The sequence below is a fragment of the Dermacentor albipictus genome, chromosome 2 (assembly GCF_038994185.2).
Source record: "Dermacentor albipictus isolate Rhodes 1998 colony chromosome 2, USDA_Dalb.pri_finalv2, whole genome shotgun sequence".
Lineage (NCBI taxonomy): Eukaryota > Metazoa > Arthropoda > Arachnida > Ixodida > Ixodidae > Dermacentor > Dermacentor albipictus.
Genome location: NC_091822.1, coordinates 200,104,578 through 200,124,588, shown reverse-complemented (window position 1 = coordinate 200,124,588; position 20,011 = coordinate 200,104,578). Strand labels below are relative to the sequence as shown.

The following is a 20,011-nucleotide window of genomic DNA, read 5'->3' as shown; positions in this document are numbered from 1 at the left end:
AGTATCGTGAGTATCGAGAAGTATCAAGTATCGCGCACCACGGGAGGCGGTTCTCGAAGCGGCCATCGAAGAGTGTCCCACAAAGTGTGAAGGTTGCCATTCTGTAAAATAAACATCTTGTCGGGGTTGGAGGTGAAACAAGGGCGAATATGTCATTTGGTGCACCGAGTTTTCGAAATGATGCAGTGCAAGATGACATGGGTTTGGTCCCTTTTGAAGTCAGAGAAACGCAGATGAAAATTAGTTTTGAGAAAGATTGTCCATATTATATATGTACCTCAAACGTGTTGACAAGAAATGGAGGAAGAGGTCAGGAAAGTTGCCAACCAAGTACATGGTGACTCAAAGTGCAAATACGCAATCCCACATTATCAAATAGAAAGTGAGAGAAACAGAGGGGATCAATTGAAACCAAAAGATGGAAAGAAAGAAGTACACGTGGTTGACAATTAAGGCAAGAAAGTAGTCAGGAGGAAAAATTTATGGATTATGGCAGAGATTTGCTATTTGTGGCCTTGCTACTTAAGTCTGAGCTAGCGGCCTTGGGAGAAAAACACAGTTGATCAAGTATTCGCAATGGGATGAGACATGCGCCTCCTGCAGTAAAAGTCCGGAGATGACTCAGCACAACGTAATAGAAATCCAAGATATTCACCCAGCAAGAATTGTAGGAAACGTTCACCTCCAGAAGCGCCAGGATTCACTGAAGCAGACGGGAGGATTAACCGATGAGCGGTCGAGGTAAGCAGCAGACATTTAAAGTATTGGTGGAAGAAAAGCAGGGAAGAGATCGATTGAGCCTTAGTCGTCACAGACGGAGGTACAATATATAGATATAGGTTTGAATCACAAGAAAATGTCAACGAAAGATAGCCAAAAGGCTGTATTCCGACAAGTGTAGTAAAACCTAATTTGATCAAGTAGGATAGGTGATTACTTTTCGGCGCCCCGTTTCGAACGGTACGCCAATGAAATCATCATAATTTTCATCGAGCATACCCGTCAACCTGGGAGATATAAAATTCGTAAAAATATCGCGAAGAGGGGTATGGATAAGGGGGGGGGGGGAGGGGGTTACGGCACGCATTCATAATATATTTGCAATCCGCAAACTTGAAAAGCAGACTGGCTATCAACAGACTGTCTTTAGGTCGTACAAACTTTTTTAGGGCTTTGCTGTTGCCGATTTCGCCTGCTTCAGAAACTGTATACTGAATAAACTTAATGTAAATTAATAGGTACGGACGGGCTAGTTGGTGATTAAAATTCTGAGGTTTTACGTGCCAAAACCACGATTTGATTATGAGGTACGCAGTAATAGGGGACTCAGAATTAATTCTGATCAGCTGGTGTTCTTCAATGTGCACCCAATGCATGTATGTATGTCATCATCATTCATGTTTGTCTGAGCGTATTTTTCTTCTAAGTGTGCTGCTTGACCAGCATTAAAACAGCTACCCCACTATTATATGTCATCTTGCACTGCGTCAAGAAGGCGACGCAAGTATCACATAATACTTTTTGCATGCATTGTTTTTTTTTTCTTTTTGCGTTATTCCATCCATCAACAGCTTTAATTTAACTGGACTAACGCTGACAAGTCACTCTTTGCTCTTGAAGTCTTAGCATGTCGGCGTTCAAATCAACTGCGAGGAAGCGGAATTATTTGTTAACCCGAATGTAACAAAGCTACTTTTCAAGAAAGCAGAGGAAAACAAATGTCAACATCTGGAGGACGGTAAACAACAGAAAAAAAATTGTATCCACTGCGCGCACACAGAACCTCGACGTTAGCATTTGAAACAGAGAATTCTTCAACAGTGCTCTCGTTTACACCAGTATTAGCTAACAATACACCGCCTGCTCTGTGCCGAAAAAAAAGAGAGGTAAAGACGTTTCTTAATTAAAAATTATATACAAATAATAAAAAGCAACCCCAGTGGTTTTTTCGGTGAGGTGCCTAGATTAGGGTAATCGTTTCGCTTTTTATTAGGTACTGTAGCAAGCTGTCATATATAGCTGTGCAGTGTCCACGCAGTGTCCCCTCTTGGAAAGACGGTTTATTATAGAACTGTGGTAACCTGGAATACCAAACGGCACAGCATATCTCGTGTACTAAACTTCAGACGCCATAATAATGTCAAACAGTACGCCCCGTGCTAGCAATAAACAATTCAATCTTCTCATTCTTACACACAGATCGCGTATTTGCATGAAAAAAAGGCTGATTACAGCTTCTAGCCAGGTACTTTAGGGAAGAACGTTTTACGGGCCACGAAAGCAGCAATTAAATAAAATAGCAGAGTTTCGCCATAATGGTGAAGCAAGGAATGCGATATCAATATGTTAGAGTATTACACAAAGTGTAAGACCCGTAGCTGTAGTGGCATTAGCTGTAGTATGAATTGAAGTAAACGTAAGCTGACTATGTAAAACGAGCTGTTGTGCTAGGAGTCACCTGTTCGAATCCTGCCATCTAAAATTTTCATTTCATTTCTCCTACCATCCTTCACAGAAGGCCTTGGTCAGGAGTGGGACGTACTATGTTTATTAAATAAATCCGACGTCTTTCTCAGCGACTTTACCACCATTTTTCCGTATCGCGTATATCTCAAACCTCTTTCCTAGGCCGACCCCGGGGGGAGGGCACAGGCGCGCTAATAAAATTACATCATTTTAAGCTACGAGCTCTACTACTGTTTCGCGCTTTTAATATTTAACTCTTAGAATAATTAAAATGAAAGACATGCGCTGTCGGTGTTTTCTTTCACGACATTTGTTTGTGGGCTGTCTTTCTCAAAATTCTGAGGAATAACTTTGTCTAGAATGTAAAACCTGGTGTGAGCAACTTTAGTGATAGAATGTTGTGGCAATGTACCGTGTAAAACCTCATGTAATATAGCGTGGCGTGGCATACATGTACCTAAGTATATACGGAACCTCACGGTGGCGACGACGGCGAAAATTCGCTTGGAGTGTAAGTATAATTGCTATCGCAGTAAAAACTTACCACATCTGATATTTATGATATTCGTCCGTTCGTTGCCCAAACATATCGCCAGCCTGTCTGCCACTTCTCGGCCACAGTATCCCCAAGCTTATTCTGACGCGTCAGGTGATTATTAGCAAGCGCAGGCTTTAGTAGAATTGTAGCCAAGAGATGAAGCCATCATGCGTTTTTTTTTTTTGTGCCTATAGGCTAGGAAGGGATTCCGCTTCTCTCGGCGAACAAAACGGACTATTAGATATTGCTCATTTTTTTCCATCGTGAAGACACGATTACATATATCCATATCCTCTTTTAAAACTATCTCGCCAATAATTTCAGCTGATTTCGAGATCACATCATTTGTATCTGGTTCAACAGGAACTCCTATAATCTCCATACTATTAAAGCGAGAACATTGCTGCACTTCATAGGCTTATTGTGCAAGCTTGATGTTTGCTTTCCTTAGAGTGTGGTTGATTACATTAAGCGCCTTGATCTCCTTACGTTGCTTGTTTACATCTTTGTTCATCTCAGTCACCTTGTCACAGGAAGCACTACAATACTGGTTATTTTATTGCGATAACAATTATCCAGACACTCCAGGCGCATTTCTGCCGTCGTCGTCGTCGTGATGTTCCGGATAAAATCCATACGCGATAACATCGTCCCCGCGTGTCGTACACTGCGTGTGCAAGTGAAAGCGTGCAACGGTGAGCTGACGATGGCAGCTCAATCACGCGCGCGCGCAAGCGAGGAAATCGGGGGAGGAGGCGAGCCGTCTTCCGTCACACGCAAGGCACCGGGAAGAGACGAGGAAGGGGTGTGCGTTCTACTCCGGCGGCTGCTGCGTATGGCGCGGCACCCATCTCGAAAGCGATCGGCTGTGGGGACAGAGTCCAAGCGTCTATACGTACCGACGGACGATGTAGCTTCGTGTGCGCTATGTTCTCTCCTCTTAGTTCGCGTTGAAGTGAGATGCAGCACGAAGGTCGATTCGCTCGCTGCTGCTGCCGCGCTTCGTCACTCGAGCGTTTCGACAGCGAGTTTCCGCGTAAATCGAATGAGATGTGTTCAGGTTTGCTTGTGCGCGCGTGGCACCATGCTTCTTAATTTAGTTAGTAAGCGCATGTTTACAAGCTTAGCACGGCCATTAAACCTACCATTCTTACTTCGTATGGCTGTCTACTAGTTTGCTGTCGCTATCCGTGCTTTGCCTTTCGGGTGAAACTGCGAGTTTTTTCTTCAATTAACGAATTTCTGAGAGCACTTCCTTTCAACAACAACAATCTTTTGTTGCACTACTGTACAATAAGTACATTTTTCATCAATTTCAGCTTTACCAGTCTTGCGCGTGTTTCGGCCAGCCATTTCAACAGTTCTCGATGACTAGGGTAGTCAACTAACGAAAAAATACAAGCCTTGCACAAAACTAATTCTGCTGCAGTGCAGAAAATGTTCAATGAAAGGTAGCAGCACTAGTACTGCAATAAAGTTATAGTGCTGACCTGCGAGATGCAATCAGCCACATCAGTGCGTGCACAGCTGATGCATGGCTGCCGAATATTTTTTTTTCTCGACCATATGGCAAACGCATGAGTTCAGTTCCATCCTAATGACTGCCTTTCATCTTAGCAATAAGAAGAGAGAGAGAGAAAATAATGTAGAGAAAGGCAGGGAGGTTAACCAGAGGTAGTTCCGGTTGGCTACCCTGCGCAGGGGGAAGGGTTAAGAGGGATAAAAAGAGAAACAGAGTAGAAGGGGGAGATAGAAAGAAAGGGAGACAAGCACGAACAAAGCGCGTACACTACAGAGCGGTAGGGGGCGGCATTCTTAGATCAGTAAAGTCGAAAGTTGGGCTAGTTGGTGAGTGATCATCGTACCTTGCTGGTGTAGCAGCGCACTGACACGGACACAGAGAAGACAAACAGAAAAAGACGACACTCGCTGCACTCGCAACTATTTTATTTCAGAACACATACTTCATATATATATACCCGCGCACCCTCAGGCGTCAAAGAAAATCAAAGGCAAGATTACAGGCATCTTTTAACAATCATTTTCCCGCGCATACTCGGGCGTCGAAGATGTGGCTCCTATCTATCATGGTGTGCAATCCCATCGTGAGTAGCAACCCTAACGACCATTTTTATTAAACAGTTTTTTTTATTCTTTTTAGTGTACTTCCAAAAAGGTAACCTCACCATTGCTAAGATGTACAGATGGCTGACTGATACAACCCTCTCCCCTCTTGTGAATATGAAAGGCTTCGATTATTTCCCTGGTTAGCTGATCCTTATGGTGTGATAGAACTGTGGTGTCATTGTAAAGCGGCCAGCACCCATGTTGTGAGCAGTGCCCCTTAATGTGGGAATGAATGTTTCCCCCCAATGACCTTTTGTGCTCCGAAAGTCTCGTGTTTACACACCGACCCGTTTGGCCGATGTATACTTTTCCACATGATGTGGGCAAACAGTAAACTACACATGACCTGCACTCAACAAGTTTTTCTTTATGCTTGACTGTGCACTTACGACCATTTACTTTTACTTTAGTTGAAACTCTACGATCCAGTGCGGCACATATTTTTCCGAGTTTGTTAGGCGCTGAAAAAACTACACGTAGACCATATCTGCCACCTACGTTTTTTAAAGGACGACGACGACGAAGTGTCCTGTGTGGAACGCTGCCTTTTCGTCTCTGAGAATTTGAAGCTACTTAGTGGGAGACGCCACTCCCTTAACTACGGCGATGGACGAGGAGTCGCCTGGAGAGGTTCCTGGTCCTTCTACGTCAACAGCGACCGCACCGAGAAAGCGGTCTAGTCGCCCGAGTGACACCTACAGCGAGGACACTGTGATCTACTCAGGGACCAGTGATGAAACCTCGGATGACAGCGACTTCGTGCCCGTAGCGAAGCACAAAGCAAAGAGAAGACTCGTCAGGACGTCTCCTTCCACAAGTAAGGCAACTGTGATCCCGACGCGAAAGCCATCAGACCTCACCATTTTATATGTGCCTGTGGCTGCTAGCGACAATCTAAACCGGATCAACCGCCAAGCCACATCTGTATCGCTCGAGGCACTCGTTCCGGGTCAGATCAAAGATATAAGGATCAACGCCCGTAAGAACATCCTCGCTATAGATGTCACAAACCGCAGCGCGCTAGACATTCTAAGCAACGTTAAGGTGCTGGATAGCATCAACGTACGCTGCTATAAACAAGACCATCATGACTCTACGGCCGGCGTTGTGTATGACGTAGATAATTCCATAAGCGATGCTGACCTGCATATACTCATCAAGCCGGCGACAGAGGGAATTGCCATATTGCAAGCCCGTCGCCTGGGAAACTCGCAGTGTGTCAAGTTAACTTTCAAAGGAGACAGCCTACCATCCCACGTCAAGGTCGGTCACTTCCGACACATTGTACGGCCTTTTGTGCCAAAGCCGCTTCAGTGCAGGAAATGTCAAAGGATAGGGCACGTTAGTGCGGTTTGCACAAACGCTGCCGTGTGCTCCCGGTGCTCTGGATCGCACAGCTCCGACGCCTGTCGTGCAGAAAACCAAAAGTGCGCCAATTGTCAGGGCTCTCACGATGCAACTTCGAAGAATTGCCCACATGTGAAAAATGAGGCGAAAGTCTTGAGGCAAATGGTCAGGGATGGTTCCTCGCACAGGGAGGCTGCCGCTAAGGTGCGACGTCGACGTTCACGTCGCCGAAGTTCTAGGAAACCCACTGCTATTGCCAAGGATGCACCGCGTCCACTGACAGTCCAGACACTTCCGCATACAACTAGCAATAGCAGCAACGACGTTCCTCAGCAGAAAGTCTCCAATCTCATTGCCTCAAGCGAGGAGTGGCCGCCATTGCCACGGCTAGATCCACCAGCGGAGCGACAAGATGTAGCACGCTCGCCGAATCATGCTTCACCTTCTGGCAGCAACCAAGACAACGACAAACAAGTTGTCACCATGATAAGGGCCCTTATGAACACGCTACGAGCACTACTGACTGCCATACACACTCCGGCGGCTCGAGGCGCACTTCAAATACTGGATGCCCTGTATCCGGTACTTTCCGGTCTTGAGAAGTACCATGGCTGCTCCTCTACACTCGTTCCTTAAAGAGCTCAAGAAAGCGTCTATCTTCCAATGGAATGTCAGAGGCATTAAATCGCGCATTTCGGACCTTCGTCCGTTTGTTTTTAAGAACAAATTTCCAATAATTGTCATTTGTGAACCAAACGTTGAGAGCGCCATCCGCCTATCAGGATATGAAGCTTTCATGTCTGCCACCTGTACCGACCGCAGCAAAGTCATCGTTTATATCAGATGCGATTTCACATATGTTTTACACCCAGTGGCACCTGATGACAACAATCAGTACGTGTGTTTGACTATAAAATGCAAGAACGTCGCAAAGAGAAACAGAGTAGAAGGGGGAGATAGAAAGAAAGGGAGACAAGCACGAACAAAGCGCGTACACTACAGAGCGGTAGGGGGCGGCATTCTTAGATCAGTAAAGTCGAAAGTTGGGCTAGTTCGTGAGTGATCATCGTACCTTGCTGGTGTAGCAGCGCACTGACACGGACACAGAGAAGACAAACAGAAAAAGACGACACTCGCTGCACTCGCAACTATTTTATTTCAGAACACATACTTCATATATATATACCCGCGCACCCTCAGGCGTCAAAGAAAATCAAAGGCAAGATTACAGGCATCTTTTAACAATCATTTTCCCGCGCATACTCGGGCGTCGAAGATGTGGCTCCTATCTATCATGGTGTGCAATCCCATCGTGAGTAGCAACCCTAACGACCATTTTTATTAAACAGTTTTTTTTCTTCTTTTTAGTGTACTTCCAAAAAGGTAACCTCACCATTGCTAAGATGTACAGATGGCTGACTGATACAACCCTCTCCCCTCTTGTGAATATGAAAGGCTTCGATTATTTCCCTGGTTAGCTGATCCTTATGGTGTGATAGAACTGTGGTGTCATTGTAAAGCGGCCAGCACCCATGTTGTGAGCAGTGCCCCTTAATGTGGGAATGAATGTTTCCCCCCAATGACCTTTTGTGCTCCGAAAGTCTCGTGTTTACACACCGACCCGTTTGGCCGATGTATACTTTTCCACATGATATGGGCAAACAGTAAACTACACATGACCTGCACTCAACAAGTTTTTCTTTATGCTTGACTGTGCACTTACGACCATTTACTTTTACTTTAGTTGAAACTCTACGATCCAGTGCGGCACATATTTTTCCGAGTTTGTTAGGCGCTGAAAAAACTACACGTAGACCATATCTGCCACCTACGTTTTTTAAAGGACGACGACGACGAAGTGTCCTGTGTGGAACGCTGCCTTTTCGTCTCTGAGAATTTGAAGCTACTTAGTGGGAGACGCCACTCCCTTAACTACGGCGATGGACGAGGAGTCGCCTGGAGAGGTTCCTGGTCCTTCTACGTCAACAGCGACCGCACCGAGAAAGCGGTCTAGTCGCCCGAGTGACACCTACAGCGAGGACACTGTGATCTACTCAGGGACCAGTGATGAAACCTCGGATGACAGCGACTTCGTGCCCGTAGCGAAGCACAAAGCAAAGAGAAGACTCGTCAGGACGTCTCCTTCCACAAGTAAGGCAACTGTGATCCCGACGCGAAAGCCATCAGACCTCACCATTTTATATGTGCCTGTGGCTGCTAGCGACAATCTAAACCGGATCAACCGCCAAGCCACATCTGTATCGCTCGAGGCACTCGTTCCGGGTCAGATCAAAGATATAAGGATCAACGCCCGTAAGAACATCCTCGCTATAGATGTCACAAACCGCAGCGCGCTAGACATTCTAAGCAACGTTAAGGTGCTGGATAGCATCAACGTACGCTGCTATAAACAAGACCATCATGACTCTACGGCCGGCGTTGTGTATGACGTAGATAATTCCATAAGCGATGCTGACCTGCATATACTCATCAAGCCGGCGACAGAGGGAATTGCCATATTGCAAGCCCGTCGCCTGGGAAACTCGCAGTGTGTCAAGTTAACTTTCAAAGGAGACAGCCTACCATCCCACGTCAAGGTCGGTCACTTCCGACACATTGTACGGCCTTTTGTGCCAAAGCCGCTTCAGTGCAGGAAATGTCAAAGGATAGGGCACGTTAGTGCGGTTTGCACAAACGCTGCCGTGTGCTCCCGGTGCTCTGGATCGCACAGCTCCGACGCCTGTCGTGCAGAAAACCAAAAGTGCGCCAATTGTCAGGGCTCTCACGATGCAACTTCGAAGAATTGCCCACATGTGAAAAATGAGGCGAAAGTCTTGAGGCAAATGGTCAGGGATGGTTCCTCGCACAGGGAGGCTGCCGCTAAGGTGCGACGTCGACGTTCACGTCGCCGAAGTTCTAGGAAACCCACTGCTATTGCCAAGGATGCACCGCGTCCACTGACAGTCCAGACACTTCCGCATACAACTAGCAATAGCAGCAACGACGTTCCTCAGCAGAAAGTCTCCAATCTCATTGCCTCAAGCGAGGAGTGGCCGCCATTGCCACGGCTAGATCCACCAGCGGAGCGACAAGATGTAGCACGCTCGCCGAATCATGCTTCACCTTCTGGCAGCAACCAAGACAACGACAAACAAGTTGTCACCATGATAAGGGCCCTTATGAACACGCTACGAGCACTACTGACTGCCATACACACTCCGGCGGCTCGAGGCGCACTTCAAATACTGGATGCCCTGTATCCGGTACTTTCCGGTCTTGAGAAGTACCATGGCTGCTCCTCTACACTCGTTCCTTAAAGAGCTCAAGGAAGCGTCTATCTTCCAATGGAATGTCAGAGGCATTAAATCGCGCATTTCGGACCTTCGTCCGTTTGTTTTTAAGAACAAATTTCCAATAATTGTCATTTGTGAACCAAACGTTGAGAGCGCCATCCGCCTATCAGGATATGAAGCTTTCATGTCTGCCACCTGTACCGACCGCAGCAAAGTCATCGTTTATATCAGATGCGATTTCACATATGTTTTACACCCAGTGGCACCTGATGACAACAATCAGTACGTGTGTTTGACTATAAAATGCAAGAACGTCGCAAAGAGAAACAGAGTAGAAGGGGGAGATAGAAAGAAAGGGAGACAAGCACGAACAAAGCGCGTACACTACAGAGCGGTAGGGGGCGGCATTCTTAGATCAGTAAAGTCGAAAGTTGGGCTAGTTGGTGAGTGATCATCGTACCTTGCTGGTGTAGCAGCGCACTGACACGGACACAGAGAAGACAAACAGAAAAAGACGACACTCGCTGCACTCGCAACTATTTTATTTCAGAACACATACTTCATATATATATACCCGCGCACCCTCAGGCGTCAAAGAAAATCAAAGGCAAGATTACAGGCATCTTTTAACAATCATTTTCCCGCGCATACTCGGGCGTCGAAGATGTGGCTCCTATCTATCATGGTGTGCAATCCCATCGTGAGTAGCAACCCTAACGACCATTTTTATTAAACAGTTTTTTTTCTTCTTTTTAGTGTACTTCCAAAAAGGTAACCTCACCATTGCTAAGATGTACAGATGGCTGACTGATACAACCCTCTCCCCTCTTGTGAATATGAAAGGCTTCGATTATTTCCCTGGTTAGCTGATCCTTATGGTGTGATAGAACTGTGGTGTCATTGTAAAGCGGCCAGCACCCATGTTGTGAGCAGTGCCCCTTAATGTGGGAATGAATGTTTCCCCCCAATGACCTTTTGTGCTCCGAAAGTCTCGTGTTTACACACCGACCCGTTTGGCCGATGTATACTTTTCCACATGATATGGGCAAACAGTAAACTACACATGACCTGCACTCAACAAGTTTTTCTTTATGCTTGACTGTGCACTTACGACCATTTACTTTTACTTTAGTTGAAACTCTACGATCCAGTGCGGCACATATTTTTCCGAGTTTGTTAGGCGCTGAAAAAACTACACGTAGACCATATCTGCCACCTACGTTTTTTAAAGGACGACGACGACGAAGTGTCCTGTGTGGAACGCTGCCTTTTCGTCTCTGAGAATTTGAAGCTACTTAGTGGGAGACGCCACTCCCTTAACTACGGCGATGGACGAGGAGTCGCCTGGAGAGGTTCCTGGTCCTTCTACGTCAACAGCGACCGCACCGAGAAAGCGGTCTAGTCGCCCGAGTGACACCTACAGCGAGGACACTGTGATCTACTCAGGGACCAGTGATGAAACCTCGGATGACAGCGACTTCGTGCCCGTAGCGAAGCACAAAGCAAAGAGAAGACTCGTCAGGACGTCTCCTTCCACAAGTAAGGCAACTGTGATCCCGACGCGAAAGCCATCAGACCTCACCATTTTATATGTGCCTGTGGCTGCTAGCGACAATCTAAACCGGATCAACCGCCAAGCCACATCTGTATCGATCGAGGCACTCGTTCCGGGTCAGATCAAAGATATAAGGATCAACGCCCGTAAGAACATCCTCGCTATAGATGTCACAAACCGCAGCGCGCTAGACATTCTAAGCAACGTTAAGGTGCTGGATAGCATCAACGTACGCTGCTATAAACAAGACCATCATGACTCTACGGCCGGCGTTGTGTATGACGTAGATAATTCCATAAGCGATGCTGACCTGCATATACTCATCAAGCCGGCGACAGAGGGAATTGCCATATTGCAAGCCCGTCGCCTGGGAAACTCGCAGTGTGTCAAGTTAACTTTCAAAGGAGACAGCCTACCATCCCACGTCAAGGTCGGTCACTTCCGACACATTGTACGGCCTTTTGTGCCAAAGCCGCTTCAGTGCAGGAAATGTCAAAGGATAGGGCACGTTAGTGCGGTTTGCACAAACGCTGCCGTGTGCTCCCGGTGCTCTGGATCGCACAGCTCCGACGCCTGTCGTGCAGAAAACCAAAAGTGCGCCAATTGTCAGGGCTCTCACGATGCAACTTCGAAGAATTGCCCACATGTGAAAAATGAGGCAAAAGTCTTGAGGCAAATGGTCAGGGATGGTTCCTCGCACAGGGAGGCTGCCGCTAAGGTGCGACGTCGACGTTCACGTCGCCGAAGTTCTAGGAAACCCACTGCTATTGCCAAGGATGCACCGCGTCCACTGACAGTCCAGACACTTCCGCATACAACTAGCAATAGCAGCAACGACGTTCCTCAGCAGAAAGTCTCCAATCTCATTGCCTCAAGCGAGGAGTGGCCGCCATTGCCACGGCTAGATCCACCAGCGGAGCGACAAGATGTAGCACGCTCGCCGAATCATGCTTCACCTTCTGGCAGCAACCAAGACAACGACAAACAAGTTGTCACCATGATAAGGGCCCTTATGAACACGCTACGAGCACTACTGACTGCCATACACACTCCGGCGGCTCGAGGCGCACTTCAAATACTGGATGCCCTGTATCCGGTACTTTCCGGTCTTGAGAAGTACCATGGCTGCTCCTCTACACTCGTTCCTTAAAGAGCTCAAGGAAGCGTCTATCTTCCAATGGAATGTCAGAGGCATTAAATCGCGCATTTCGGACCTTCGTCCGTTTGTTTTTAAGAACAAATTTCCAATAATTGTCATTTGTGAACCAAACGTTGAGAGCGCCATCCGCCTATCAGGATATGAAGCTTTCATGTCTGCCACCTGTACCGACCGCAGCAAAGTCATCGTTTATATCAGATGCGATTTCACATATGTTTTACACCCAGTGGCACCTGATGACAACAATCAGTATGTGTGTTTGACTATAAAATGCAAGAACGTCGCACTCACGCTCATAGGTGCCTACATCTCACCTTCGAGTCGATTTGACAGCGCAAGACTAGGTGGAATTTTAACAGCGACACCTGGACCATGGGTTATTACCGGCGACTTCAATGCGCATCATCCGCTATGGGGAAGCTTAAAGATGGACTGTCGAGGAAGACGTGTACTATCCTTCGCGTCGGACCATGAGCTCTGCTGCCTAAATGATGGCAGTCCCACCTTTCTGCGGGGATTGACATACAGCAGCTGCCTGGACTTGACTTTTGTTTCAAGATGCCTCAGTGCCAGTGTGAAATGGTTCACGGACAACGAAACGCGTGGTAGTGACCACGTTCCAACGTATGTTAAAATCGACGGCATACGCAAGTCACACTCTACTACAGTTCTTCATCACATCGACTGGCCTAAATACACGTTGCTCATGGAGAAGAATTGCCAAGAGATCCGGGACTGTCTGCCTGGCAACATCGAGAAGCTAATTAACGCCGCTGCTCAAGAAGCCACAAGATCTTTTAGGCCTATTCCTAAATTCTCTGAATTCGAAGCAGAATTGGAGCGGCTTCGAGCAATCCGCCGTCGCGCGGAAAGAAGGTACAGGCGCACCAAGTCCATCTACGACCTAAGGGAGGCGAGACGCATACAGAAGAAGATCCAGCGTCGGATCAACGCCCTGCAGTCTCTAAGATGGAAAACCTTCTGTGATACCCTTGATCCGCATAAACCCCTGTCACATATATGGAGAACAGTGCGTGGTCTTCGAACATCACCGCAACAACGCCACCCCTTCAAATGCCTGGCTCTCTACCAAGGTCGCAGAGAGCTCGACGTAGCGGACGACTTCTGTGTCAAGGTCGCTGGTCTACCGTCATCGTTCGCTACACGTGATCCCCGTGATGTTCCAATCTCGCGGGATTCTCGTATGGACAATCTGTTTTCCATCGAGGAGTTGCAGGCGGCGTTGGCAGCGTGCAGACGTTCCTCATCGCCTGGGCCTGACGGGGTGACATACGCAGCTCTTGGAAACCTCGGTCACACAGCCCAGCATGCACTTCTAGACGTGTACAATAATTCATGGCGTGAAGGAGAAGTTCCAGCTGCATGGAAGTCCAGCCGCCTTGTGCCTTTGCTCAAGCCAGGTAAATCACCCCTAGACGTGGCGTCTTATCGTCCCATTGCTCTGGCCAGTTGTCTAGGAAAGGTGATGGAGAGGATGGTGCTGACGCGTCTAGAGTGGTATCTAGAACATTACAAGTTATATCCTGACGCTATGGCAGGCTTTCGACGCGGACGCTCTTCTATAGACAACGTCATAGATCTTGTCTCGTCTGTTCAGCACGAAAAAAGCCTCAGGAAGCTGTCAGCGGCGATGTTCCTGGATGTTAAAGGCGCATATGACAACGTAACCCATCAAGCCATCCTGGACGCCTTGGGTGATGTCGGCCTAGGCGGCCTTGTTTTTCGGTGGATATCCAGCTTTTTGAAGGACAGGTCATTCTTTGTGCAAACAGAGGACGGTGCGTCATCACAACGCAAAACCTACCGAGGCGTACCACAAGGCGGAGTCTTGAGCCCCACTCTATTTAACCTGGTGCTCATCGACATGGTTCATACCCTTCCGGAATCCGTCCATGTGTCGATCTATGCAGACGATATATGCATTTGGTCATCAGGAGCGACGCGTCCTCAGGTGCGCGCCAGACTTCAAAAAGCGGCCACACTAATATCAGGTTATCTTCGAGCACGAGGTCTGGAGCTGTCCTGCGAGAAGTGCTCTATAGTCGCTTTCACGCGTAAAGCAATGAAACCATACGTTATCAGAATTAATGGACAGCCAATTGCCTACGAGAAGACGCACCGCTTTCTAGGAGTGATAATAGACCGAGACCTTTCCTGGAGTCCTCATATCTCCTACCTAAAAAGGAAATTAGTCATGATAACCCACGTGCTCAGATTTCTTGCGGGAAAGTCATGGGGTGCGTCTGTGAGTGCGATGCTCCAACTCTATAACGCACTGTTCCTCGGTCTCCTGCGCTATAGCTTACCTGTACTGGGTGGGACCGGCAAGACCAACCTCCGTGCCCTCCAATCTGTACAAGCTCAAGCTCTGCGAATTTGCCTTGGTCTTCCTAGATGTGCGTCCACGGCAGCAACAATAGCCATCGCGCATGACCACCCTATCAACACGTATCTTCAAGTCGACACTTTGAGGATGCATATCAGGCACTTCGCCCGACTTCCATCGCATCATCTCGCCTCCCTTCCTGTCGCTCGACCTCGTTCAGCGTTTAGCAAGACTATTGCCGCCAACAATGGAACTTTACCGTCAAACTTCACGCCTGCAGCACGACCATCTCAACCGCTGTGGTGCCTCCATCCACTCCAGGCTGTCCTTGTTATTCCCGGTATCAAAAGGAAAACAGAGATGTCAACTTTTGCCCTCAAACAAACCGTGCTTTCAGTGCTACATGAACAACACAGAGGACGCATCCACGTTTACACTGACGGTTCTGTATCCTCTAATAGTTCAGCTGGAGCAGTGGTGATTCCCACAGAGTGCGTCACCCTCAAGTTCAAGACATCTCACATTACATCATCGACGGCTGCAGAACTCGCAGCTATCCGTGCTGCTCTGGAGTTTATTGTTCAGAAATCATCACATTCATGGTCCATCTTATGTGACTCAAAGGCAGCTCTTCAGTGTCTGATGTCCCCTTTCAACCATGGACCTAATGAGCAACTAGTCGCAGACATCCGACTACTCCACCATCACGCAATCAACAAGGGACACAACATCATCTACCAGTGGATACCGGGTCACTGTGGAATTTCAGGAAATGACAGTGCGGACAACGCTGCCCGGTCGGCTCATGATGGCGCCCAGATTATACCCATACCACTGTCAAGAACAGATGCAGCCACAAGTCTTCGCTCCCTCGCCCGCGAGCTTACACAAAATCTGTGGAACACCAGTGACTTCACGAACGCACGTCTCCACAAATTGGATCCACGTCTGCAACTCCGCCTACCACCAGGGTTGCCACGAGCGGAAGCAACACTTCTGTGCCGCCTGTGGCTCGGCGTGGCGTTCACGAACTCATATTCATTCCGTATCGGAATGGCCGACAGCCCTACTTGTGACACCTGCGGCTGCGAGGAGACGATTGAACACCTCCTTTGTGACTGTCCCCGTTACGCAGTGCGAAGAACAGTGCTTGTGACCGCTCTCGCAAAACTGGACAATCGCCCCTTTACAGAGGAAAAAGCTCTAGGACATTGGTCCAGACGGGCTTCGGCACTGAAGGCCTTAAGGGCTTTGTTGAAGTTTTTAAGGACATGCGAATTGTGTGACCGCCTTTGAACGTTGTAGAGCGTAGTTTCGCGTTACTCTGTGAACTTTTTTTTCCTTTTTTCCTCTTCTTCTTTCTCCTTTTATTCCCTTTACCCCTTTCCCCAGCACAGGGTAGCCAGCCGGTACTATACACTGGCTAACCTCCCTGTCTCTCCCCTCCTTTGTCTCCTCCTCCTCCTCTCCTACGTTTTTTAAGTTATGCGCAATTTTGTGTGCATATGGTAGTGACACAATTTTTTTGCTTTCAATCTCTTCTCTGTTTCGCTCTTTCTGATAGCCATTGCGCACATAACGAATCAACTTATAAGCTGATGTACAGAGTACATGTTTTTCATATCCTGCATTCTTTAATCTGATAACTTGTTGGCTGAAAGTTTCTTTTATTTTTTCCGGACAAGACTTGGTTAAGGCCGCCCTCAGACATGAGAAAGCTATGCCACTTTTTACAATTTTAGAGTGTCCCGAATTATAGCTAAGCAAGGGTTTTTCTGATCGTGGATTGTATGACCAGCAAACGTGGTCCTGTGCGTAAGTTAATGCCAAATCTAAAAACTGTAGCTTGCCATTCTTCGGCAACTCGACAGTGAAAGCCAGTCCTTGGCTGTTGTCTTTGAACACATTCAAGACTTCATTCACTCTTACGTCCAATACACCATGTTCGACTATAACCAAAAAATCGTCCACAAAGCGGAACACTTTCACCGCTAGGTCATTAAGGTTTGCATCTATCGCTTTGTCTATGCTACCTAAAAAAATTGTGCTTAGTACCGGAGCTACTTTTGAACCTATACATATACCGGACTTTTGTCTGTACATAACATTATTCCACATTACAAAGGTGGACTCAAGGTAAAATGTTAATAATTCAAGAAAAGTATTAACTGATACGCCACATTTGCTGACAAATTCCATCTCGTCGTTGTCTTCCGTTATACAATGCCTAACACTCGATAATAAGGGACCATGCGGAATATTGTAATACAGATCCTGTACATCTATGCTGAAGAATTCACATCGTCCAGGGTTAGACGTGCTTAAGTACGTTACTAACGTTTCAGAGTTTGGTAAAACGAACGGATCGGTAACTATCAAGCCATTAAGGTGGTTTTGAAGAAATGAAGAGACAACCAGCTGCCACGAGTTCCTTTCTGATACTATGGCTCTGAACGGGACGTCAACCTTATGTGTTTTTGCCACGAAAAACAATTCGAGGTGTAGGTTGCACGAGCGCTTAACTGCTGAAGCAAGTCGCTCAAAATTGTTGCTCACCAGTAATGTGACTGCTTTATCTCTCACCTTTTTAGCTTTTACGTCGACACGTACGAAATTCTTTCTGACCGCTGTCATCGCTTTCTCTTGGAAGAGACCTTCAGGCACGACTACAAAACAACCTTCCTTATCAGAAGTCAAAAACCGCAAATCGTTCTTCACGCCAAAGTTCACTAGATTCCTTACGTGTTGCTCTTTTCTGCCGGCGGTCATTTTCTGCCGGCGGTCAATATTCCGCATGGTCCCTTATTATCGAGTGTTAGGCATTGTATAACGGAAGACAACGACGAGATGGAATTTGTCAGCAAATGTGGCGTATCAGTTAATACTTTTCTTGAATTATTAACATTTTACCTTGAGTCCACCTTTGTAATGTGGAATAATGTTATGTACAGACAAAAGTCCGGTATATGTATAGGTTCAAAAGTAGCTCCGGTACTAAGCACAATTTTTTTTAGGTAGCATAGACAAAGCGATAGATGCAAACCTTAATGACCTAGCGGTGAAAGTGTTCCGCTTTGTGGACGATTTTTTGGTTATAGTCGAACATGGTGTATTGGACGTAAGAGTGAATGAAGTCTTGAATGTGTTCAAAGACAACAGCCAAGGACTGGCTTTCACTGTCGAGTTGCCGAAGAATGGCAAGCTACAGTTTTTAGATTTGGCATTAACTTACGCACAGGACCACGTTTGCTGGTCATACAATCCACGATCAGAAAAACCCTTGCTTAGCTATAATTCGGGACACTCTAAAATTGTAAAAAGTGGCATAGCTTTCTCATGTCTGAGGGCGGCCTTAACCAAGTCTTGTCCGGAAAAAATAAAAGAAACTTTCAGCCAACAAGTTATCAGATTAAAGAATGCAGGATATGAAAAACATGTACTCTGTACATCAGCTTATAAGTTGATTCGTTATGTGCGCAATGGCTATCAGAAAGAGCGAAACAGAGAAGAGATTGAAAGCAAAAAAATTGTGTCACTACCATATGCACACAAAATTGCGCATAACTTAAAAAACGTAGGTGGCAGATATGGTCTACGTGTAGTTTTTTCAGCGCCTAACAAACTCGGAAAAATATGTGCCGCACTGGATCGTAGAGTTTCAACTAAAGTAAAAGTAAATGGTCGTAAGTGCACAGTCAAGCATAAAGAAAAACTTGTTGAGTGCAGGTCATGTGTAGTTTACTGTTTGCCCATATCATGTGGAAAAGTATACATCGGCCAAACGGGTCGGTGTGTAAACACGAGACTTTCGGAGCACAAAAGGTCATTGGGGGGAAACATTCATTCCCACATTAAGGGGCACTGCTCACAACATGGGTGCTGGCCGCTTTACAATGACACCACAGTTCTATCACACCATAAGGATCAGCTAACCAGGGAAATAAACGAAGCCTTTCATATTCACAAGAGGGGAGATGGTTGTATCAGTCAGCCATCTGTACATCTTAGCAATGGTGAGGTTACCTTTTTGGAAGTACACTAAAAAGAAGAAAAAAAAACTGTTTAATAAAAATGGTCGTTAGGGTTGCTACTCACGATGGGATTGCACACCATGATAGATAGGAGCCACATCTTCGACGCCCGAGTATGCGCGGGAAAATGATTGTTAAAAGATGCCTGTAATCTTGCCTTTGATTTTCTTTGACGCCTGAGGGTGCGCGGGTATATATATATGAAGTATGTGTTCTGAAATAAAATAGTTGCGAGTGCAGCGAGTGTCGTCTTTTTCTGTTTGTCTTCTCTGTGTCCGTGTCAGTGCGCTGCTACACCAGCAAGGTACGATGGCATTCTTAGAGTCTGTCGTGAAGCCCCGTGGACCGCAAGAACCTTACTAGCGCGAGTAGGGCCTTCAACGCGGATGTTCTTTCGGAGCATTGGCCTAAAGCTTTTAGTTCTGAAATTGGACGATTGTCCAACTGGTCCAGCATTCTGCACATCACTTGTCTCTCAGCACTGTATCGCGGGCAGACACAGATAATGTGTGCGAGCGTCTCGTCGATGTTACATGTGTCGCACGTGGGGCTGTTGGCCATTCCTATGAGGAAAGCATAGGCGTTTGTAAAGGCAACGCCTAGCCACAGACGGTAGAGCATAGTCTGGTCACGTCGGGGTATCTTAGCAATATGGCAATCTTAGGGTATCATAGCAATCTTAGGGTATCACGTCGGAATCTTAGCAATAACTTTCGTTGGATGATGGGTTCCCCGTATGAAACCACATACAGTCCACTGAAGAAGGAATTGATGCTTTATATACGCGCTCTCTTTTTCTGGCATCGATAAAGTTGCTCCTGATCTACCAGCGAACTTCGCCGCAGCTACATCTGCAAGCTCATGCTGAAAATGCCCGTCCGATGTGAGTGCCCAACCACAGGCTTCTCGAATGCTATAGCCAGTGAAATAAAATATTCTGGAGTTTTAGTGCCAAAGCAACTATGTGATTACGAGGCACGCCGTAGTGAGGTACTCCAGAATAACTTGGCCACCTGGGGTTCTTTAATGCGTGCGCCCAATGCATCGTACCCCACGGGTGTTTTTGCATTTCGCCCCCATCGATATCGCGGCCGCCGGGGCCGGAATGCGATATTGTGCCCTCGGGCGTAGCAGCGCAACGTCAAAGA

The 20,011-nt window shown here is 46.9% G+C and overlaps 1 protein-coding gene across 1 annotated transcript in view; it reads left to right on the top strand.

The window, feature by feature from the left end:
- LOC135904548 (uncharacterized) overlaps nt 1-20,011 on the top strand; it is a 302,521-nt gene that overhangs the window by 219,314 nt on the left and 63,196 nt on the right. The window lies entirely within an intron of this gene.